This window comes from Hyperolius riggenbachi, chromosome 9, assembly GCF_040937935.1.
Source record: "Hyperolius riggenbachi isolate aHypRig1 chromosome 9, aHypRig1.pri, whole genome shotgun sequence".
Taxonomy (NCBI): domain Eukaryota; kingdom Metazoa; phylum Chordata; class Amphibia; order Anura; family Hyperoliidae; genus Hyperolius; species Hyperolius riggenbachi.
Window position 1 is genome coordinate 232,119,682 of NC_090654.1, and position 24,217 is coordinate 232,143,898.

Consider the following 24,217-nt stretch of genomic DNA (forward strand, 5'->3'; position numbering starts at 1 on the left):
TCTGTAGCTCAGCTTGCTGACTCCTGTGTGATCCATCTTTCCTCACACCTACCTTCTAATCACTCCTGCCAGGTTTCCGAACTTGGGATAGAAGACAGGATGAGTCATCTGAAGGGAGTGATCACTTGGAAGTCAGTATATGCAGGCAGGTTTCTGAACTTAGGAGAGAAGACAGGATGAGTCTGAAGGGAGTGATCACATGGAAGTCAGTATACGCAGGCAGGAGTCCGATCTTGGGAGAGGACAAGATGAGTCATCTGAAGGGAGAGATTACATGGAAGTCAGTATATGCAGGCAGGAGTCCAAATTTGGGAGAGACAACAGGATGAGTCATCTGAAGGAACATAGCAGGCATGAGTGATCTGCAGAATCTTTTCATGTGGCTAAATAACACCGAAAAAAAAACTTTTTTTAGGGCAAGGAACTGTATCAGTGCTTCTATTAAAGGACAACTGTAGTGAGAGGAATATGGAGGCTGCCATATTTCTTTCCTTTTAAGCCATGCCTGGCAGCCCTGCTGGTCTGTTTGGCTGCAGAAGCGTCTGAATAACACCAGAAACAAGCATGCAGCTAATCTGTCAGATCTGACAATGTCCACAACTCCTGATCTGCTGCATGCTTGTTCAGGGTCTATGGCTGAAAGTATTAGAGGCAGAGGGTCAGCAGGGCTGCCAGGCAACTGGTATTGCTTAAAGAGTAACTGTTAGCCCCCAAAATGGAATTTAAATCTCTATTGCAATGTTTTATTTAGTATTTAAGTGAGCCAAAAAGCCAATGCAGAACTTAAAAATCAATCTATTTTTTTTTACTATGTAGCCTTTTCCCCAAGCTCCGGACGCAAAGCCGCATATCAGATACTGCTGAGCATGCAGAGCACAGTCTGCCCGACCCCCCTCTCCCCCCCAGGACCAGGTGCCGATATATTCTCACCCCAAACAGCTGACCGCTCTGACACGGAGAGAGAGTGGGAGCACTTCCAGCGCCGCCACCGCAGAGCAGCCGCCGCCGAGTCACATGTGAGAGAATCACATGTGAGAGAGATGCACGGCGGCGACCGCAGAGCAGCCGCCGCCGAGTCACATGTGAGAGAATCACATGTGAGAGAGATGCACAGTGGCGGCTGCTCTGCGGTGGCGGCGCTGGAAGTGCTCCCGCTCTCTCTCCGTGTCAGAGCGGTCAGCTGTTTGGGGTGAGAATATATTGGCACCTGGTCCTGGGGGGGAGAGGGGGGTCGGGCAGACTGTGCTCTGCATGCTCAGCAGTATCTGATATGCGGCTTTGCGTCCGGAGCTTGGGGAAAAGGCTACATAGTAAAAAAAATTAGATTGATTTTTAAGTTCTGCATTGGCTTTTTGTCTCACTTAAATACTAAATAAAACATTGCAATAGAGATTAAAATTTCATTTTGGGGGCTAATAGTTACTCTTTAAAAGGAAATAAACATGGCATCCTCCATATACCGCTTGCTTCAGTTGTACTTTAAACACTTATTTTTCAGGGTATAACAGTCTATTGATATAGATGGATACTCTACAGTGTCACTTAAATAATCGTATTAACTATATCCATTCTCAATAGATTTGGAGGTGGTATGGCCACCAAGCAGCAGAAACCAGATCAAAGCACAAAGACAGATTCTGAAACAGGATTCACACTGTGTGCTTTGCACAACACATGTTCTAGTGTGTGTGAACTGCAGTGGAGACTGGACATTAATGCAGAGCCTGCATGCAGCGAGTTAGAATAACGCGATTTGTTACAAAGCAGAGAGGTAAACAGACCCATAGAATTGTATGTATAGATTTTAATTGCAACTCATGCAGTGTGAAAGGACCCTTAGGGCCCATTCACACTTGAGCGGTTTGCCGGCGACTTCAGCAAAACGCCCAAACACTAGCGCTTTTGAAAGCGTTAGTGTAATAAAACCCTATGGGCCCGTCCTTACTTGGGCGATTTGCGCTAATCGCCGCAAATCGCGAAACGAAAACACGTAGCCTACACCATTTTCAGGCTATTTCCCGGCAATCACGTTTCAGTGCTATAGAAGCACTAAATGCGATTGCGGAAAGAGTGTTCAGTGATTTTTCCGCTGAAAAAAAAAAAAAAAAATCACTCACGCAAGTTTTGCGCTTTTAAGTGTGAATGGGCCCTAAGGCCCCTTCCACTTCTAGTCTCTTGCATTGTGATCTTATCGCAATGCAACGTAGCTGAAAAGACGCACCGCATGTTATCGCTGCGATGCAACCAGGGCTGTGGAATCGGTACAAAAATCATCCAACTCCTCAGTATATGAAACCTCCGACTCTAGGTACCCAAAATGACTCAGACTTCGACTCCTTGACACGTTAGTCTAATACTTAACAGGGATGTGGAGTTGGTACAAAAATCATCCAAATCCAACTCCTCAGTTTATGAAACCACCAAATCCAGGTACCCTCGACTCCACAGCCCTGGATGCAACGATACAGTGAAGCATACAGTACAGTGAAAGTATGCCTCACTGCCAAGTAAATACATGCGTTTATCAGTTAACACACGGCATGCCATGCGTTACTGTGTTGGAACCTGCGGTACTGCACTCAGTGTGGAACGCCCCATAGGTATATAAGTGATATTGTCCATTGTTATGCAGCACAAGACTCAACACAAGAAGTGTAAAAGGACCATAATGGAACACTTATTATTTAGCAATGCATTATCCTGCTCCTCAAGGGGTATGGATACTCCCGGTTTAAAGTGGACCCAAATTAAAAATACAAGATTTCAGAAATAAAATCTATTTTCTAAATTATAATAATAAATAGCAGCCTTTTTTCAGCTGCATGATGACAAATATAAAATATTTGACATTTATTGGAGGAACCCCTCCCTTCCTTTCATATTGCCGGGACAGGATCCGGGAAACTGGTGGAGTAGATGGTGTCCAGCAAAGGAGGAATTGCTAATGGCTGCCACCTGTATAACCCTAGTTATGAAAAGAGAAGGGTGAAAGGCACTCACTGAAATGCTCATAGGCTTGAAGGAGTGTTTATTTATATTTGTATGTGTCAGAGTGGTGCAACTAAATATTTTGAATTAAAAAAATGTTTGGTTTGGGTCCGCTTTAAGTGTACCCGAGGCAGTGCGGCGAGGGGGCAGATGGGACAGAGAGGCATGTTCCCTGCTGCAGGACGTGCCTGTGCCCCCCCTGCACCGCACTATCACCCCCCATAATTGGCCACACGCGATTACCGTCAAACTCAAGGGGAAGGGAGAAGTATTGCCGGCTTAAACGCCCACTGAGGCCATTCCTGCAGGCCTTCCCCAGCTGCCATTGGGCAGCTCTGCCTCTCCACAGCTGCTCCCCCGCATGCTGCTCTGTGTGTGACACACAGAGCAGCTCTTCCAGTGTCGTGACCACGAAAGTGAGCCCTAGCGGGCCACGGGAGCAGCAGGGATTGTGGCTACCTGATCCGATCAGCCCCCGCATCAGGTACCATTGCTCGTCCACATGATGAGATGGCCGTGCGATCGGAAAGGAACACGTACGATCACACGCCATCTGCGTCGCTAATCCCACGCTGCTGCACAGGAACTGTATTCTATTATGTAGTATAAGTTTGTAACCCTCTATTTTTCCTCTTGAACCTGATTGGGTATTTGAACTGAAAAAAGGCAGAATGAAAATGCATTAGTAATCAGTGTTACCGCTTTATGTGCAATATAGCTTCTGCAACTAAAGATTATGACTTTCAGGGCCCGTTTCCACTATCGCGAATCCGCATGCGTTGCCCGCATGCGGATTCGCACAGCTAGTACAAGTGGATGGGACTGTTTCCACTTGTGCGTTTTCCTGCACGTTTTTCTGTGCAGAAAAAATCTGCAGGGTAGGGCCCTCAGAATTCGCCTGCGTGTGGAATGCAGGCGAATCGCACACAATGTATTTAATAGGGAAATCGCATGCGTTTTCCCCATGCGTTTTTTGCCGCGATTTCGCATAGGTACCCATGTTAATTCACACAGGCAGTGACATGGTTAAAATCGCATTACCCTAACCTATGCGAAATCGCGGCAAAAAACGCATGCAGAATCGCACCCGCATGCGATTTCGCCTGCGGTGATTCGCCGGTGATTCCGCAACGCAATAGTGGAAACGGGCCCTCAGTCTGTGTGGGTGGAGCTGCTGCTTCTGCTCAAATTGTATCATCCTGTTGTTCAGACTGCAAAGTGAGAAGGCACAGACTGAATCTCTCTGTGAAGGCTGCAGACACACTATCACTCTGTGGTACGGGAAGTTGTCAGTGCCCGGCTCCTGATCAAGTTCTTTAAAAGTGATACACCTCAACATAGAGTAGACACTAAGGGCCCATTCACACTAGAAGCGCTTTTCTGAGGGCTTTGTGATTGATTAGCGCTTTTTAAAACTCGCTCCGATTCACTTTCGCGTACGTGATCACAAAATTGTTGCAATTTTTACTGCAATTTTAATGTAAGTGAATGGGAGCGATTTCTAAAAAACGCTAATCAATCACAAAGCTCTTAGAACAGCGCAGAGTTTATTTACATAGCACAGCGTTCTCAAACTCAAATACAATGTGGGCTGAAATTGAACACTGGGATAAAGTCACAGGCCAACCTCAATGTCTAATGGCCACCTCCCTCCCCTATACAGTTCGCTGTTGTCTAGTGGCTCCCCTCCTTCCCCTATACTGTTCCCTGGTGTCTAGTGATACAGTTCACTTGTGTTTAATAGTCCCCCTTCCTTTACAGTTCCATGGTGTCTAGAGGCCCCCTCCCTCCCTTATATTTATTTGGTGTCTAGTGTCCCCTCGCTCCCTTATACATTTCCCTGGTGTCTAGTGCTTTCTCCTTCCTTCCCCCATATGGCTACTCTGATGATCTAAGTTTTACCTTCAAAATAGCTTCGTTGATGGTTTAGAGTGGAACATAATGCAAATTGGGGATACCACTTGTGGGCCAAATTTGATGGCTCTGTAAACCAGATTTGGAACGTCTCAAATCCTATTATACATAAAATAGCATGTTTACTCCAGTTATCATCCACATCTGGTGGTGGAGAGGGTGGGGTAGGAGTATAATAGATCACACTATATTAGGGAGTATTTTGGGTCAGAATAATGAGCACATTGATACACTAGAATAGGGAGACAGTATAATGAGGGACACTATAATAGTTGATAGTATAATAGTACAGCTATAGGGGAGCACTATAATTTTGGGAGCTATAAGAAACACTAACGTGCACTACTATGATAAGGAGCACTGTAAGAAAGAAACCTGGAATGTGGGCCATTCTTAAAGAGAATCTGTACTCTAAAATTCTTACAATAAAAAGCATACCATTCTATTCATTATGTTCTCCTGGGCCCCTGTTTGCTGTTTCTGACACTCTCTGCTGCAATCCTGGCTTGTAATTGCCAGTTTTAGGCAGTGTTTACAAACAAAAAACATGGCTGCTAACCAGCATGCGATAGGCTGAGAGAATCTCAGTTTGTGACTCATACAGAGTCTGGAGGGGGCGTGAAGAGGGTGTGTATAGCTTCTATCCTATCACAGCAGAGCAGCACATTCTTGCCTGAGCCGACCAAGCTGACAAAGGAGAAGATTACATTATATAACAGAGATAATACAGCCACTGTGCAACTAGGAAAGGCTGCAGTAAAACAGACCACATTAGAACAGGTATAGGAACTTATAGGATAGAATAAGGCTGAACATTTTGTTACAAAGTCTCTTCAAAAGAAAACCTGTAACTACAAAAACCTCCCCTGGGGGATACTCACCTCGGTAGGGGGGGGAAGCCTCCGGATCTGACCGAGACTTCCCCCGTCATCCTGTGTCCCACGGCGGTCTTGCTGTGCCCCTCCGAACAGCGGGCATGTAAATATTTACCTCCCCGGCTCCAGCGTAGGCGCAGTATCTATTCTCCGCTCGGAGATAAGCGGAAATGCCCGATCGCTGTCGGCCACTCTACTGCGCAGGAACAAGTCTCCTGCGCCTGCGCAGTAGAGCGGACCCGACAGAGATCGGATAGTTCCGCCTATCTCCGTACGGTTTGCCGCAACAGCGCCCCCGCTGGAGCCAGGAAAGGTAAATAAATCAGTGCTTATCAGCGCTTCTCAGCCTTGTCGAGTGAGGATTCCGGGACACTTCGGGGGAGCCAGCGCTGCACTGCCTGCAGCTACGGCGGAGGGGGAAGCCTCATTGGGACCCTGAGGCTTCCCCCTCCCGAGGTGAGTACCACCCAGGGGAACTTTTTTTTGTTACAGAGTCTCTTTAAAGACTATCCCTCCTACAAAATAAATCCCTATTCCCCGCTAATGTTGAGGAGCCTTGAGATCCACAAATTATTTTAAGGGTTCCTCCAGGGTTGAAAACCACCAGAGAGAACCAAAAGTTAAAGACGAACTGTAGCAAAAATAACATAATGAATAAAATTGCTTATTTTTACAATAATCATTTATAAATGATTATATTCAGTGTTTGCCCATTGTAAAATCTTTCCTCTCCCCGATTTACATTCTAAAATTTATCACAGGTGGCGACATCTTTAGTTCTGCCAGGTGATCTGTGCGGAATGTTCATTACTGAGAGTCCTATGCACAGAGGGAAATATTGCCTGCTTGGCAGTTGGAAAAAGCTGTAATTTCCCACAATGCAACGAGGTTCAAAGACAGCAAATTGTCAGGAATGTAGTCATGACATCACGCTGTGGGAGGGGTTTTACCATAATATCAGCTACACAAAGCCTCCTGATGATCTATTTGAGAAAAGGTAAAGATGTCTCTTGGGAAAGATGGTATCAGCTACTGACTGGGATGAAGTTCAATCTTTGGTTTAAGTTCCTCATTAAATTGGTAAATGTTCTGTGAAGTTATAGGTACTTGGCATTACCACACCTGTGGTTTACACGCATGAATCAATCCCAAAAATGTACTAAGTGTGACATACGTCACAAACCAGTAACGATATACATTCTTAAAGCCATTTTTACCATAAAGCCCATATATGCCCCCTCCCCCATGGGAACACGCTTACACAAATAGTGTGAGGCCTGGAACCCACTACAAAACGCTATCGCTAATCACAATCACTTTGTATCAGCAGTTTGTAAGCGATTTCCTGAGCGTTGTAGGGAGCAATTTTAAAAAAGTGTATCAATTAGCCAGCGGTTGTGTAGCGATTAGCGTTTTAAAGTCTGATTGGACCTTTCAATTAATTTAGTTACAGTGTGCAGTAACTTCAAAACGCTAGCAAAATCGCTCCGTGCTGATTTTGATGAACGATTACGCCAGCGATTATATACATTACATTGAAGCGCAAACGCTAACAAAATGCTGCATGTCATGCGTTTGCGATTTTGCTAATCGCAATTGCTTCTGTGGAATTTGCACCATCCATTTGCATTGGCAGAGCGTTTAGGGAAATCGCTAGCGATTTATCACGCTCCCTAAACGCTCAAAAAAAAAAAAAAATCGCTCTAGTGGGTTCCAGCCCTTAGTGTGCTATAAAGTGCATACTAATTGTTTTCTACGTGAGTCATAAGTTATGCATACTCTCACCCGAATGTGCATCCCATACATGTGGCATGTCTACATCCAGGTTATGGATATGCCAAGTTGCACATACATTTTGACTTCCAATATATGATAAACCCTGCATGTAACTGCCCATTTATACACTCAATTAATTGGTGAGAAAGCAGTTGATGTCAATGTCTAGATCAGTGTTTGTCAACATTTTATTGGTAGGTACCCCTTTTACAACCCTGTACTCATCAAGTACCCCCTAGCATAGTAAACATCATTACAAGTACCCCTTGACAAATTTATATTTAATCGTAGTACATGATAATTGGTTCTAAACAATTTTCTGAGCATTGACTATTGCTTTTAATTAGCTAAAATACTAATTTGGTGTTGATTAAATAAGGTGTATCATTTTCTAAAACTCTAAATTTGTTCTTCTTGGTTAAGCATATCAAGCCCAAGTACCCCCTGGAACCATCAGAAGTACCCCCTGGGGTACGCGTACCACACGTTGAGAACCTAGGGTCTAGATGACCCAAACCAAACATTTTTTGTAATTCAAAATATTTAGTTGCACTACTCTGACACATACAAAGATAAATAAACACTCCTTCAAGCCTATGAGCATTTCAGTGCCTGCTTTTCACAACTAGGGTTATACAGGTGGCAGCCATTAGCAATTCCTCCTTTGCTGGATACCACCTACTCCACCAGTCTGCCGGTGTTGTGTCTGATTACGCTGCCTGTGGATTTGCGCTGCCCCGCATGCGCAGTAGGAGACTGTGCGGCCACATTTCCTATAGAATGATGCTGCTGGAGGTAAAATACTAAATATCTCCACTGCCACACCTCTTACACTCCCCAAATTTTCAGGGTAGAGAGGGGACCCCCCGAATGACCTCTATGCCAAATTGCAGCCCCCGAGACCCGCTGGTTCCCGAGATAGATTTCTCTAATCCATCTCCTGAACCAGCGGGGCTCAGGGGCTGCAATTTGGCATAGAGGTCGTTCGGAGGGTCCCCTCCCTACCCTGAACATTTGGGGAGTGTAAGAGGTGTGGGAGCGGAGATATTTCGTATTTTATCTCCAGCAGCATCATTAACTTCACACTGAGCATGCGTGCTACTCAGTGTGGAAGGGAGCTTCCGGGCAGCGCAATCAGACATTACACCGGATTCTGTCCCGGCAATATGAAAGGAAGGGAGGGGTTCCTCCAATAAATGTAAAATATTTTATATTTGTCATCATGCAGCTGAAAAAAGGCTGCTATTTATTATTATAATTTAGAAAATAGATTTTATTTCTGAAATCTTGTATTTTTAATTTGGGTCCACTTTAAAGTGTACCTGAGACGACGGATGGTAAAAGTTTTATACATACCTGGGGCTTCCTCCAGCCCCCTCCGTGCAGATCACCCCCTTCCTGGCATCCAAATCCTCCTGGATTCTCCTGTAGCAGCTCCGTTATCTTCGGCCAGTCAGTGCAACCAAGCACGCCCTCCCTTCTTGCTCCCGCGGTTGGGAGCGTTCTGCTCTTGCACAGTAGTACTGCGCAGGCGCAGACTGCTTATGGCAACGGGAGCCCGGAGGCATGCACAATACACCCAACAGGCCACGGAGAACGAGGCCACTATGGGAGAATTCAGGAGGCTTTGGACGCCGGGGAGGGAGCGATCTGCACGGAGGGGGCTGGAGGAAGCCCCAGGTATGTATAAAACGTAATTTCCATCGTCTCAGGTACCCTTTAAAGGACAACTGAAGTGAGAGGGATATGGTGGCTGCCATATTTATTTTCTCTTAACCTCCTTGGTGGTATGGACGAGCTCAGCTCGTCCATAACCGCCGGAGGACACCGCTCAGGCCCTGGTGGACCGATTTTCGTAATTTTTTTTTTAAACCACGCAGCTAGCACTTAGATACCTGCATGTTTGGGACGATCGCCGCCGATGCGCCGATATCCGCCGCGTAACAGGGCGCCCCCCGAGACCCCGTGCGCAGCCTGGCCAATCAGTGCCAGGCAGCGCTGAAGGGTGGATCGGGACTCCCTGTGACGTCACAACGTCGATGACGTCATTCCATTCATCGCCCTTGGCGACGGGGGAAGCCCTAAAGGAAATCCCGTTCAGAACGGGATTTCCGGATGGGCTTGATCACCGGCGGCGATCGGAGGGGTGGAAGGGATGCTGCAGGGAGGGGGGAATCATGTAGCTAGCGCTAGGCTAGCTACAGGATTTAACCACTTGATGACCCAGCCTTTACCCCCCCTTAAGGACCAGCGCTGATTTCGCAGATCTGTGCTGGGTGGGCTCTACAGCCCCCAGCACAGATCAAATAACAGGCAGAGTGACCAGATCGCCCCCCTTTTTTCCCCACTAGGGGGATGAAGTGCTGGGGGGGGGTCTGATCGCTCCTACCTGCGTGTGGCTGGGGGGGGGGGGGGGGGGCACCTCAAAGCCCCCTCCACCGCAGGATTCCCCCTCTCCCTCTCCTCCCTCCCTTCCCCGGAGATCGGAGGCTGCACAGGAACGGATCTGTCCTGTGCAGCCTCTAACAGGCTCCTGCCTGTCATGTGACAGCGATCCCCGGCCGCTGATTGGCTGGGGATCGCTGATCTGGTACATCGCTGCTACTGTTAGCAGCGTTGTACGAATGTAAACAAAGCGGATTATTTCCGCTTGTGTTTACATTTAGCCTGCGAGCCGCGATAGGCGACCCGCAGGCTATTCACGGAGCCCCCCGCCGTGAATTGACAGGAAGCAGCCACTCGCGGCTGCTTCCTGATTAATTAGCCTGCAGCCGGCGACGCAGATATGCGTCGCTGGTCCTGCAGCTGCCACTTTGCCGACGCGCGTTATGAGTGCGTGGTCGGCAAGTGGTTAAAAAAAAAATGCAAAAAATACAGCTGCGCCGCCACCGTGGCGCAATCAATAGAACGCCAGGGTGGTTAAGCAATACCAGTTGCCTGGCTGTCCTGCTAATCCTCTGCCTCCAATACTAGACAAGATTAGCTGCAACACGGTGGGGTAGTGGTTAGCGCTCTCGCCTTGCAGCGCTGGGTCCCCTCTTCTAATCCCTGCCAGTTCTGCAAGGAGTTTGTATTTTCTCCGTGTCTGGGCCAGTGCACACCAACAACCTCTAGCAGATCTGCTAACGCTAGAGGTTTATGAAGCAGATGTTCAGAGTGATTCTAGGCATGTTTAGAGAGACGTTTTCTAAACGTGTTTTTTGGAGCGTTTTTGTAAAGCAGATTTCATATATTGTTACAGTAAAGCTGTTACTGAACAGCTTTTCTGTAACAAAAACGCCTGGAAAACCGCTCTGATCTAATGTCTTTCAGAGCGGTTTTCCACTTTCCTATACTTTGACATTGAGGCAGAAACGCCTCAGAAATCTACAAAATGCTGCAGCCCCTGAGTTTGCGTTTGTGGAAAAAACGAGCCGCTCTGATGTGCACCATCCCATTCACTTTCATTAGCCAAGCGGTTTTCCCCCTGCAAGAGTTTTAAAAAACGCTCCAGAACTGCTCTTGGTGTGCGGCAGCCATCCGCATGGGTTTCCTCCATGCACTCTGATTTCCTCTCACATCCCAAAAACATACCGATAAGTTCATTGACTTCCCCCTAAATTGACCCTAGACTATGATACATGCACTACACAATACATACATAGTCATATGCCTATGGTAGAGACTAGACTGTGAGCTCCTCTGAGGGACAGTAAGTGACAAGACTATATACTCTGTACAACGCTGCATAATATGTCAGCACTAAATAAATAACGCTTGTTTCTGGTGTTATTCAGACACTACTGCAGCCAAATAGATAAGCAAAGCTGCCAGGCAACTGGTATTGAAAAAGGAAATATGACAGCTTCCATATTCCAATCACTTCAATTGTTCTTTTAAGTTTATTTGACCCTCTCCATGACCTAATTTTTTTTTGAAGCCCGCAAAATCTCATGCACCTAGGATCCGATCCATGCGCAAGTATAAAGTGGGCTGATACACTATGTTGCATGCACCTTATTTCAATACTGGAAATACATTTTTTTCCTGCTCTCGTGGTCCTGCCCATATTGCAGATCACTTTCTTACTACATAAGATATACAGTGTGGGTATGATAACAGGTAATAAACCGTCTAATGGGGAATTCAGGAATTTGAGAGGTGTTTTGTTCTGTTGCATGTGGTGTGCCGCCTCTTCATTTCCTTGGATTTATGTATAGTTTGACTCAAGCCTCCTTTGGGGTTCCCACAGCACATGAACAAGCAGCGGGCAGGTGTTGTATATGTGCTATACTAGATAGACTAGCAGGTGCCCAAAAAAGAATTTGGTGTCCCCCTGCTCGGCGCTGTACTGCGAGGCATGCTAATTGACCTGAGGAAGAGGCTTACGCTGTGAAATGCGTTGTCCTATGTGCTGAATAAAAGTCTGTACCTTTTTGTCATAAAGTTTTGCGAGCCTCCTTATTAAAGGAGTCATCAGGGAATATGATGACAATAAGTGCTACTTACCCGGGGCTTCTTCCAGTCCCAAGCATGTCCCTTGCTGCAGCTCCGCGGTGAGCCGTTCGCCTGTGAAGCTTCCCGGTCCCTGGCAATGACGTCAGGCGACCTGGAGGTCGGCCTGTACTGCGCCTGTGCGAGCAGCGCTGTCAATCACCGCCACATGGACTGGAGCATACTGCACAGGCACAGAACTACTGCGCCTGCACAGTATGCTCCAAACCACGTGGTGGTGATGGACAGCGCCGCTCGCGCAGGCGCAGTACAGACCGACCTCTAGGTCGGCCTGACGTCATCGCCGGGGACCGGGAGGCAGCGGCGGTGAACGGCTGAGCTGCAGCGATGGACATTCTGGGAGCTTGGGGCTGGACGAAGCCCCCGGTAAGTAGCACTTATTTTCGTTATAATCGCCCTGATGACTCCTTTAACCACTTGCCAACCTCCCACTCATAACGCGCGTCGGCAAAGTGGTAGCTGCAGGACCAGCGACGCACATCTGCGTCGCCGGCTGCATGCTAATTAATCAGGAAACAGCCGCTCGCGCGAGCGGCTACTTCCTGTCAATTCACGGCGGGGGGCTCCGTGAATAGCCTGCGGGCTGCCGATCGCGGCTCGCAGGCTAAATGTAAACACAAGCGGAAATAATCCGCTTTGTTTACATTTTTACAACACTGCTAACAGTAGCAGCGTTGTACTATGTGACGGAACCGCTTGCTAGACCCCGACCCGGGCCACTCCGTCAAGTCAACGCTTCCAGAACCTCAGGAACCAACTCAGCTGCAGGACGGTACTGGGATAAGCCTTTGCATTGGGCAGAACCAATGTCATTAAGCAAGCCCGCACAGAAGCAAGAGACAGCACTCTGAACTTCTGTGATTCCAAACAGTAACTCACTTTATTTAGTCAAACAAAACAATTTATACATTTAAAGGGAAGGTTCAGGGACTATCCGAAAAAAATAAAAATCCCCATCCACTTACCTGGGGCTTCCTCCAGCCCGTGGCAGGCAGGAGGTGCCCTCGGCGCCGCTCCGCAGGCTCCCGGTGGTCTCCGGTGGCGCGCCCGACCTGGCCAGGCCGGCGGCCAGGTTGGGCTCTTCTGCGCTCCAAGGCCCGGCACTTCTGCGTCCCACGCCGGCGCGCTGACGTCATCGGACGTCCTCCGGGCTGTTCTCCTGCCTGCCACGGGCTGGAGGAAGCCCCAGGTAAGTGGATGGGGATTTTTATTTTTTTCGGATAGTCCCTGAACCTTCCCTTTAACAACACCAGAGCCCCCACCTTTGGGAAGCATTGCCCATCCCAACCATGTGGTACTCACTATACAAAGTTTATCTTATCTATCTGTACACAATAAGGTCCAGCACCTGGAATACACTGCTGTACACATCACAATGGCTCCCCACAGAGATAATTAAATCAGGTGATGATATTCCTGGACTGATTGTCTTTTGAGGACACACTGTCTCTAAAGGCAGCCATACACTGGTCGATGTGCCACCAGATCGACCAGCTGACAGATCCCTATCTGATCGAATCTGATCAGAGAGGGATCGTATGGCTGCCTTACTGCAAACAGATTGTGAATCGATTTCAGCCTGAAACCGATCACAATCTGTTCAGCTGCTCCTGCCGCCTGTCCCCCCCCCGCGCATACATTACCTGATGCGGGCTCCGGGGCGCCTTCTCCTCTTCTTCTCAGCGCTGCACCCGCTCCATCCCGGCGCTTCCTGTGTCACTCCGTGACCAGGAAGTTCAAATAGAGCGCCCTCTATTTGAACTTCCTGGGTCACTGCAGTGACCCAGGAAGCGCCGGGATGGAGCGGGTGCAGCGCTGAGAAGATGCGGAGAAGACGCCTGGGAGCCCGCATCAGGTAATGTATTTTTCGTCGGATCGGCCGCCGCTAGCGACGCGCACTTTACCCGCGGGCGATCGAGGGTAATTTCCCGCACGGCGCGATCGATGGACCGATCCGATTTCGGGAGGAAATCGGATCGGCGGCGGCGTTTACCGCGTACGATTGGCAGCAGATTCGATCCCAGGATCGAATCTGCTGTCGAAACGGGCGAGAATCGGGCCAGTGTATGGCCACCTTAAAGGTGTTAACTGTCTCCAGCCATGTGAGCACCTTCCAAGGGCCTGTGACTTCACAGGGCTAAGTAAGTCCGAGATAGCCCTGAGCCAGTGTTTAAGTGAGGACACAGTCTATCATACAGTCTGTAATGTAGAAGCCTGCTTCTCTCCAACCCATGCATGCTTCTCAAACACCTGGGCTGGCCGGTGCATCAGAGGAACGCTGTATACTTTGAGGACCCCCAAATATCCCCCAATCCATTTGGTCACGGCTCATGTAACATACTAGATCAGCGATCCCCGGCCAATCAGCGGCCAGGGATCGCTGTCACATGACAGGCAGGAGCCTGTTAGAGGCTGCACAGGACAGATCCGTTCCTGTGCAGCCTCCGATCTCCGGGGCAGAGGGGGAATCCTGCGGTGGAGGGGGCTTTGAGGTGCCCCCCCCCCCCCGCCACCCACACGCATGCAAGAGTGATCAGACCCCCCCCCCAGCACATCATCCCCCTAGTGGGGAAAAAAGGGGGGCGATCTGGTCGCTCTGCCTGTTATTTGATCTGTGCTGGGGGCTGTAGAGCCCACCCAGCACAGATCTTAGAAATCAACGCTGGTCCTTAAGGGGGGTTAAATGCTGAGTCCTGAAGTGGTTAAGGTAGGATTAGTCCTTTTTATGCACTTTTATGATTTATTACTTCACAGTTCCACACTGAGCTTTGCAGTACTTTCCATGTTTTGGGCACCTCCTGCTAGTCTATCCTGTTTCCCTCAGTTACCCTACTTCGGTAGGGGACTCAGCCCACAACCTGGCTGTGGCATAAATCCTCTTTTTTGAAGCAACGGTTGGTATATCCTTCCTGAAGGCCAAGTGGGGATGGTACTTTGTCTTGGCTCCCGGGCATACGTTTAATAAAGCCGCAAGTTAAAATAGGCGCAGCTTACAGCAAACTAAGCAAATCAGTATTGCACGCGGCTTCATTAAACCGATACTCTGTCCCGTATTCACTTGCGGTAAATTGTAACACTACAAATCAGCATGTGCCCGATGTAATCTAGTCATTTACCGTTTTATAGACTGCGCTCACAGTAAAAGCCCTTATTTTTCAAAAGATATTACGGTAAATTGTAAAACTCTACAAATCGGCATTTGCCCAATGTAATCTCGCTTTCTTTACCGTTTTATAGACTGGGCTCACATTAACCACTTAACGACCGCCTAACGCCGATAGGCGTCGGCGGGTCGTTAGTGGTATAGCATGGAAACGGCCGCTCAATCGAGCGGCCTCTCCATGCCAGTTCACGGAGGCTGTCTCCGTGAACAGCCGGAGAGCCGCCGATTGCGGCTCGCCGGCGAAATGTAAACAGGCGGGGAAGAAATCCCCGCTGTTTACATCACACGGCGCTGCTGCGTAGCAGTGCCGTGACGTAGATCGGCGATCCCCGGCCTCTGATTGGCCGGGGATCGCCGGCATGATAGGCTAAAGCCTATCCTAGGATGCGCAGGACGGACTTCCGTCCTGCGCATTACGGGTGAAGAGGGAGAGGGAGGTAAGCAGAGGGAGGGCGGAAATGGCTGCGGAGGGGGGCTTTGAGGAGCCCCCCCCGCTGAACGAACAGAGCCGGCGGCGATCAGACCCCCCCAGCAGGACATCCCCCTAGTGGGGAAAAAAGGGGGGAAGTCTGATCGCCCGGCCACATTCCTGATCGGTGCTGCGGGCTGTAGAGCCCACGCAGCACCGATCATTAGAAAAACCCCTGGTCCTTAAGTGGTTAATATCCCTTATTTTTCAACGGATATTACCAGTCTATCATCTAAATACAACGTTAGTGATGCACACAGATATTAGTCGTTAAAAAATAAGTGCTTTGAATGTGAGCAGTATTGCATACGGCTTCATTATACACTCGCACGTATTAGCTTACTGTATATTGTAACACTACAATTCTGCATGCGCTCCATGTTATCTAGTTATTTACAGGGCTGTGGAGTCGGTCCAAAAATCCACCGACTCCGACTCCTCAGTTTAGGATTCCACCGACTCCGACTCCTCTAATTTGCATATTACAATTTTGTTGATTAAAAGTATGTAACATGAAATTCGTCTCTTAACTGCCAACGCTTAGGAATTTTACAAGACAACTGAAGTGAGAAGGATATGTAGACTACTATATTTATTCCCTTTAGACTAAAACTAGTCCTTGGTAAGAGTACTTGTAAAAGGTACAAACCGGAACAAAGAACATCTATCAGGCCCTAGGCAATGTAAGTGTGGGTACATGTAAGAATGATGTGCAGGTACTCTGCAGGGGAATGAGGAGATTGTAAACAGACAACACCTCTGTGTTCAATGTGCACAGCATTCTCAGTGGATTCCCTGCAGCTCTGTGGGGAGTGCATATGTAGAGTAGAGTATAGTACTACTGTGTAACAAAGTAAACCTGAGACAGATGAAATTAAAGTTTTATACATACCTGGGGCTTCCTCCAGCCGCCTTCAGGATAATCAGTCCCTCGTTGTCCTCCTCCGCCACCTGGATCTTCTGCTATGAGTCCAGGTACTTGAGCCAGTCAGGCGTAGTGCGCATGCACACACTCCGCCGCCAGGACCATACTACACCTGTGCAGCACTATTGCGCAGGTGCAGAATGTTCCTGGCTGTGTGAGCGGCATGCGGCCGGACAGCGCTGACTGGCTGAATTACCAGGACTCATAGCAGAAGATCCGGGTGGTGAAGGACAGCGAGGGACTGATTAGCCTGAAGGGGGCTGGAGGAAGCCCCAGGTATGTATAAAACTTTACTTTTCATCCGTCTCAGGTACCCTTTAATTTGTAGTCACCAAACCAAATTTTAACAACATATCAAATTATTTGATTTCATCAGCAAAGGGAGTGCATACATTTGCATAAATCAGCATCAATGCAGAATTATTTCCATCTCGTTGACCATCTCTATTAGTGACACAGCTACACATCAGGCTTTATTCTTACAGCATAGATGTTATTTAATGTATATATAAGAGATTCCTGTGTACACATCATATATACAGTCACAATCAGATATGTATATCTGACCTTAAAAATACGGGGACTGCTTTATTGAAGCAGCACAAGTAACTAATTTTGATTGGTTTATTTCATTTTTGTGGACTAAGCACAGCTATTACTGTATGTATACAATATTTTTATTGACTATTATCTGAGAAATAGAACATTTTATCATATTTTTTAGTTTAATTACAGTTACAAATTCATTAGGAGTCGGAGTCGGTGCATTTTTTCCCGACTCCGACTCCAGGCACCCAAAATTGCCCGACTCCACGACTCCGACTCCACGACTCCGACTCCACAGCCCTGGTTATTTACCGGTTTAAGTTGTCTCCTAGCTCAGACTGTGCTCGCATTAACAGCCCTTACTTTTCAACCTATATTACCAATCTATCATTATTGAGGCTACTTACACACTAAGACGTTGCGTTTTAGGGGACGTTATGGTCGCATAACGTGCCCCTAACGCAACGCGTGGTGGTGTTGAAGTTAGACGTCAGATTGAGATGCGTTATGCAGCTCTCAAAGCAGCCGCTCCAGGTTAGTGATAGGAAGTCCGGATCTTTTTAAAGAGAACCCGAGGTGGGATTTACTTATGCTAGTGGGGCACAGAGGCTGGTTGTGCACACTAACACCAGCCTCTGTTGCCCCATGGTGTGCCTCCGAGACCCCCCTGCGCGCCGCTATACCCCCCGCAGTGCTGGCGACACGCAGCGTGTCGCCAGCACAATGTTTACCTCTTGCCTGTCTGTTAGTGCTGCTCCCCCGCCTCCTCCGTATCGGCGCTACCTGCCCGCGTCACTTCCCTGCAATCAGCGGGAGGGAAGGGACGCAGGCGGGTAGCGCTGATACGGAGGAGGCGGGGGAGAAGTAAATCCCACCTCGGGTTCTCTTTAAGGATTGGATCATTTGAATCGGATCATTGAAAAGATCTGGATCTTTGAACCGAATCATTTGAATCATTTTACTAAGGAAGCAGACTGGGTGAAATGACTAGCAGGACAGCACTTTCCCTGCATTGTACATTCTGTATGTTCCTGTTTTTTCCAGACAGACATCAACTGTGAACTGAATCTTTCATTGTGATGATCCGGATGATTCGACTCACAAAAAAGATCCAGGTCAAATGAACGATTCATTCATGATCCGGACAACACTACAGTCCTACCATGAGTCTCTGCAGTGAATATTAATTAGCCATGTGGCTGGCGGTGGAGGAGGAGGGGAGACCTCCTCCTCCAACATTACTGAGCATGTGCAAGCAGTCTAACGCTGCTTAGCCAAGTATAACGTACAGTATGCATCACTTTGTTTAAACGTGCTGCGTTACTATGTAACGCAACATGTGTACTGTGAACAGCACAATTGATTTTACAGTGCTGTGAGTTAGGCTGCGTTACTGGCTGCTGTAACGTGGGACTTTGACGTCCCACTGTGAAAACAGCCTTAATGTTGTATATATAAATACAACATTAAATCATAACACACAGGTGTTAATCGTTGAAAAATAAGTGCAATTACTGTGAGCGCAGTCTATCAGCTATGAGGCATCATAAAGCGATAAATAAGATACCATCGGGAGCATGTTGAATTGTAATTGGTAGGGATATTCAAAAAAGCGTTTGGTAAAAAAAAAAAAAATACGCCCATTATTCCTGACCGTACAATATTGGTCTTTAATACAGATTTCTTTATATTTAACAATCCTCTCATACAGAACACCATGCCTAATCACAGGTGCTATGCCTGATCCCTTCTGTGGGCGCACACTACGTTATCAATGTCCTCGATGTGTCGCTCACCATACTTTCTTTGTTAGCCACGCTATGAAAAATATAACAAATAGCCGCAGATGACATGCCGATTACAGGCATATCTGTGACCTGCGCCCATATTATGCAGTCTGCGCCATGAAAAGAAGGCATAGTGGATAATTGCATTATCGGAATAGCCACGCCTAATTTAACTTGCGCTGCTATTAGTGTGACCGCTTCCCAGAGTCTGTGTGTTCTTTATGTCACCGCTAGCACTGTATATGTGCTATGGCATTATTGTAATATGAAGGTGGAGCTACACAGGAGGGCTCAGCAGAACCTTGTGTGACCCAATCGGTGGTGTATCCGCCAGCTTCAAGCCTCACGTCTCCGTACGTGTGACGGGTGGCGTAAGATAGAAGGTGTAGTTAACAAAATGCTAGAAGACTAGCGCTGCTCAGTTACGTCCTTTACAATGTAGTGGTTTCAGTTCTATTGCTTCCTTCAAATCACACATGTACCACTAGAAAGATAGCGCTACACAACATACAGAAAGAAACCAACGTTGTCAACAGACATAATGAAGTCCACGTGGATCGTGTATCAATACTGTTCCAAACATGTTTAAATGATCCTCAGGCCACAATATTCATCCATAAACCCACCACCACACCCGATGTGATCAGACTCACCGGATGGGAAGACCTATAAAGCAGGTCTAATCGCACACTGGGAGGATGCTTATGGCCATCCCCCACCACACTGGCCGAGATGTCGATCAGATCATATGCGATAGCCTCTTCAATATAGCAGAGCACTTCTACTCCATCAATCATTATGAAACCTCGAGAAAGAATGAAAAGAAACCTTGAGAAAGAGCACCACAGTGTAAAACTATTTAAATTTAAATCAATAACATGATATTGCACTCACAAGTTTCCCGCAGAATCCGCACTTCAAGCTTTTTTATACGGGCTCTCCCCCGTGTGCTGGTTCCATCTCCACCCTTGATTGGCGCACTTACAATAGATGTGTGCGGGGATATCAACACTGCCTCGAGTGTGTCACACAGCTCTCATTTCCACACTAGAGTGGAGTGTGGATGCGGAATTGAGAGCTGTGTGACACACTCGAGGCAGTGTTGGTATCCCCGCAAACCAGAATCGTGAAGGTGCCAATCGAGTGTGGAGCGGTGGAGACTGAGCCAGTCTGTGCGCAACAAGCCTCTTTCAGACCGGCAGCTAACAGGCGGTGAATTCACCACCTGTCGGCTGCTCTCCTGCAACGGCCGGGTGCTAGTTAGTGCTCAGAACCGGCGTTAGGCAAGTGCCCCCCCAACTGAATCCAATCTGAGCAATGCCAGAGCCTGCAGCCCAGCGAGCTGGCAAGGGGACAATCATTCTATTGATTTCACTTTAACAGAAACCTAAACTGATGAAGAAAAAAATGAGATTGACTTACCTGGGGCTTCTACCGCGCCACCCTGAAGTCGCCATGTGCCCGCCCCGGTATTTAACGGTCCCCTGCCGCGGCTGAGTTTCGATCCTCCCGCTGGATAGCCACTCATCCTTGTACGTGCTCTCATTGCCGGGAGCTTCCTGCGCAGGCGCAATAGAGATTTTCTCGTACTGCGCCTATATAGAATGCTTCCGGTGACGGGAGCGGCGAGGATGCGTGTGGCTAGGGCTGCGCAGGTGCAGTGGCCATCAAATGGCTCTGTTGGCAGAGTCGAAACTGAGCCGTGGAGGGGAACCAGAGAATCCTTGCATACCGGCGAGGGTACAGGGCGACTGCAGGGGGCTGGTAGAAGCCCCAGGTAAGTTTAACTTTTCTTCTGCATCAGCAACGTATGCTTTTTTTTTTTTGTTTGTTTTTTTACAATATATGGTGAAATGTTGGAGCACACACACAACATACACATCACATCATTGCAGCACACGCTCCCTAACATTTCCCAATTACAGGTCACCTCCATTGTCCAGGTAGGGTTGCCACCCGGCCGGTATCTGTCCGGTACTACCGTTAAAATAGTCTATGAAGCCGGAGCCGGAATTATATTTGTACCGGCACGTCATTTGCCGGTAATTCTGTCACTCAGCTCTCTCTCCCCTTGGATTGGCTGGCCACCGGGCACTGCCAGCCAATCATCAGCTGCAGGCTGTTTTTCTCCCCACACGCTGGCTGGTGAGGACTCGTGGAGAGGGAGGAGCCGACAGGAGAGTGAGAGTCTTGGTGGCTGCTGCTTCTGTGCTGCGCAGCGTGTGCTTGAGGTAACTCACTCGTTGAAAAGAAAACTCCATATCATGTTACATGTTCCTACCAGCTGTCACACTAAGATGATTTTATGTACTACTGTATGTCTTGTTCGTTCAGAAATGAAAAGTAGTCTGCAGGTTACACACACAGCAATGGGATTCCCTGCATTTGTGGAGTTACTGCAGGCTGGGGAGAAAGAGGAGAGTGGGACATGGCTGTAGTATTGTGCACACAGCGGCAGAGCTGAGCCAGCCCATCCCCCAGTTAGCAGCCAGCAATGTCAGGAGGAGAGAGGGCCAGGCAAACCTTTACCAGCTGAAGTGCTGTGTGAAAACAAGTAGGTAGCAGAGTGGACTCACACCCACACACTCTCTCTTCTGTTTTCTTTTTCTCTTCCTGACCCTCTATCAGCTCCTATCCCCTCTTCCAGACTCATATGCTAGCTACTCACCATACAGTTTTCTAGCAGATTTACCTACCAGATTGATTTTTTTCCCAACATGTCCGATCTGAATCTTGATCAATTTTCCAATTGATTTCCATAGCAGTGAATGGAAATCGATCGGAAAATCGATTGAAATTCAGGTCAGACATGTTGGAAAAAATTGATCTGGCAAGTAAATCTGCTAGAAAATTGTATGGTGTGTACCTAGCATTTGAGTGCCCATTATTGATACAATTCCACGGGTGATCAATCGTTTCTGCGGTAATCAGTCAAACGATTAAGGGACTTCCGAGGCAAGGGGCAACAATCTATGTTTACTCACCTGGGGCTTCTTCCAGCCCCTAGCAGCCGTTTCAGTACCTTGCTGCAGCCCCGGTCCTCCGCGTGTCCCGCTGGCCGTCTGTAATGACCACGACCCTGCTGGCAGGTTGTGTCGTCTGCTTGGGCACTTGCACCCATGCTTCCACGTCATTTGGCAGGTACTGCGCAGGCGCATTACGTGCTAGATGATGTGGATGCATGGACACCAGAAGAGATGACCCGCCGGCAGGTCAACGATCATTACAAACGGCAAGCAGAATAACGCGGAGGACTGGGGCTGCAGCAAGGTACTGAAATGGCTGCTAAAGGCTAGAAGAAGCCCCAGGTGAGTACACATAGATTGTTTTCCCTCGCCTTGGAAGTCCGTTAATGGCTGAATTCCTGCTAGCCAATTCTATGAGATTGATCCGAAAAACAGGTTGATTCCATTAATCTGATTAACTTAATTCAGTCGTTAATGGGCACAACGGTCATTTCCGAACACTACAGGGTCATTGGAAATAATTGATCAGCTATGGAAGTGTGTCATTAATGGGCACCTTCAGAGTTTACCTGTAGGGAAAAAAGTGCACCTGGGGGTACTCACCTCAGGAGGGGGATCCTAATGAGGCTTCCCTAATCCTCAGCAGAGGGGATCCAGCTCTAGTACCCCCAAAAGTCTGCTTGTTGGTGGTGTGTGCAGGTGCAATAGTGGCTTTTCCCTCGGACTCTGGCGTAAATAGCCGAGCCTGAACAGGTCCGCTTTACTGTGTATAGTGGTCACGATGGGGCTCGGCTATTTCCGCTGGAGCCTGAGCAGTAAGCCGCTAGTGCACCAGCTACATGTCTTTTTCCGGGGCTGCCAGCACTGAGTAACATGCTGAGTAAGATGGGGGAAGCCTCCTTAGGATCCAGAGGCTCTCCCTTACATGTGGTCTTTAAACTATTTCTGTATATATAGTATAATCTTGTTATAATCTCTGCTATAGTAAACATTTGGGTTTAGTAAACTACCTCTCCAGGTCCCGGCCAATCTCCATTGTAAGTCTATGGTAGCATTTTGTTTGTGTGCTAAGTTGTATGGCTGTGCAGCAAGCTGACAAAGCTGCACAGCCCTATGTTGCGAGAAATGGCCTGGTCACTAGAGGGGTGTAAGCCTGTGGTTAAGAAGCCCTGGATACTGTACCAGTGATTTGTTTCCAGCTTGGCTATGCAGCCCTGAGGTATACTTAACCTTGTAGTCCACTAAATATGCAAGTGCATCCGAACACGCTGAAGCCAGCGCAGGAGATTTGGGCACAGCCGGCGCCGCAATAGGCCGTAATAGGAACTACGGCTATAGCAGGCACAGGGAGTAACTTCAGCGCCGTCAGAAGACAGAGCTGAAGTTGCTATTAAAACGCAATAATTCGGCTTCCAGCAATTGCTGAAAGCCGAAATTATATCATTCCCCCACTATCCATGGCAGCCTGGAGGAGGAATAGTATTTAATACGGCCGGGACTTGTGCGCCAGCAGGATCAGCCATATACCGGCTGTATCCTGCACCCAAGTCTCCAGCGCCGTTATCTCTCGTACGCAGTGCATCTACTTTACCTCCGATGGGAGGGCAATGTTGGTCCTTTGCAACAGAGAATGTACCAGGGCATGCTGGGCTGTTTTTAGGACATTTTATGATATAGTAAACCAGTTTTCCTGGTGCCTTGGAGTTTACTATAACAAAATTATGCTGTATTCATGTTTCTTGTGCTATTTTTGAAAAATGGTCGTAATAAACCCCTCCCACTTTTAGGCCACACCCCCAGGCTAAACCCCAAAGCCGGTATTTTTTCAGTCACAAGGTGGCAACCCTATGTCCAGGTACCTGTGTCTTCAGCAATAATAAAGGCCGTGCAGTCTAGTGGTGGTGACAGGCTGGGACTAGGGCTTAATTTACCTTCTAGCATGACTCAGCAAAAGCAGAGGGCATTGGTCACGTGTGTCACTGCTGGTACCATCCTCAGCGGTACACGAGGCCCGCGTGCGTCACAATAGCTGCCATGACGTCATCCTGGCATACATTCTTTCTGCAGACCGAGCGGCGGCAGCAGCGGAGACGGACGTGTGACCTCTCTCTGCATCCCCGATAGCCCGACATGCACCGGCAGAAGCTCCAGGAACAAGCAGGCTAGAGAGCGGCTGTCTTGATAGTGAAGACCCAGAGCTCCCCCTAGCGGCCGGTAGTAGAAATGACACCGTACGGTAAATAAATAGATGGGATGTATACAAAATTATGAGATTCGGAAGTCGTAGAGTTCTGATGCTTATACTGGGCTGATA

The 24,217-nt window shown here is 48.1% G+C and overlaps 1 long non-coding RNA gene across 1 annotated transcript; it reads right to left on the minus strand.

The window, feature by feature from the left end:
* Nucleotides 1-294: 294 nt before the first annotated feature.
* LOC137533030 (uncharacterized) lies at nucleotides 295-24,006 on the minus strand. The gene is made up of 3 exons (XR_011024118.1): nucleotides 23,835-24,006; nucleotides 19,591-19,742; nucleotides 295-383 (listed from the first exon to the last, which is right to left on the minus strand). It is a non-coding gene; the product is annotated as an uncharacterized lncRNA (long non-coding RNA).
* Between the last annotated feature and the right edge of the window lie 211 nt (nucleotides 24,007-24,217).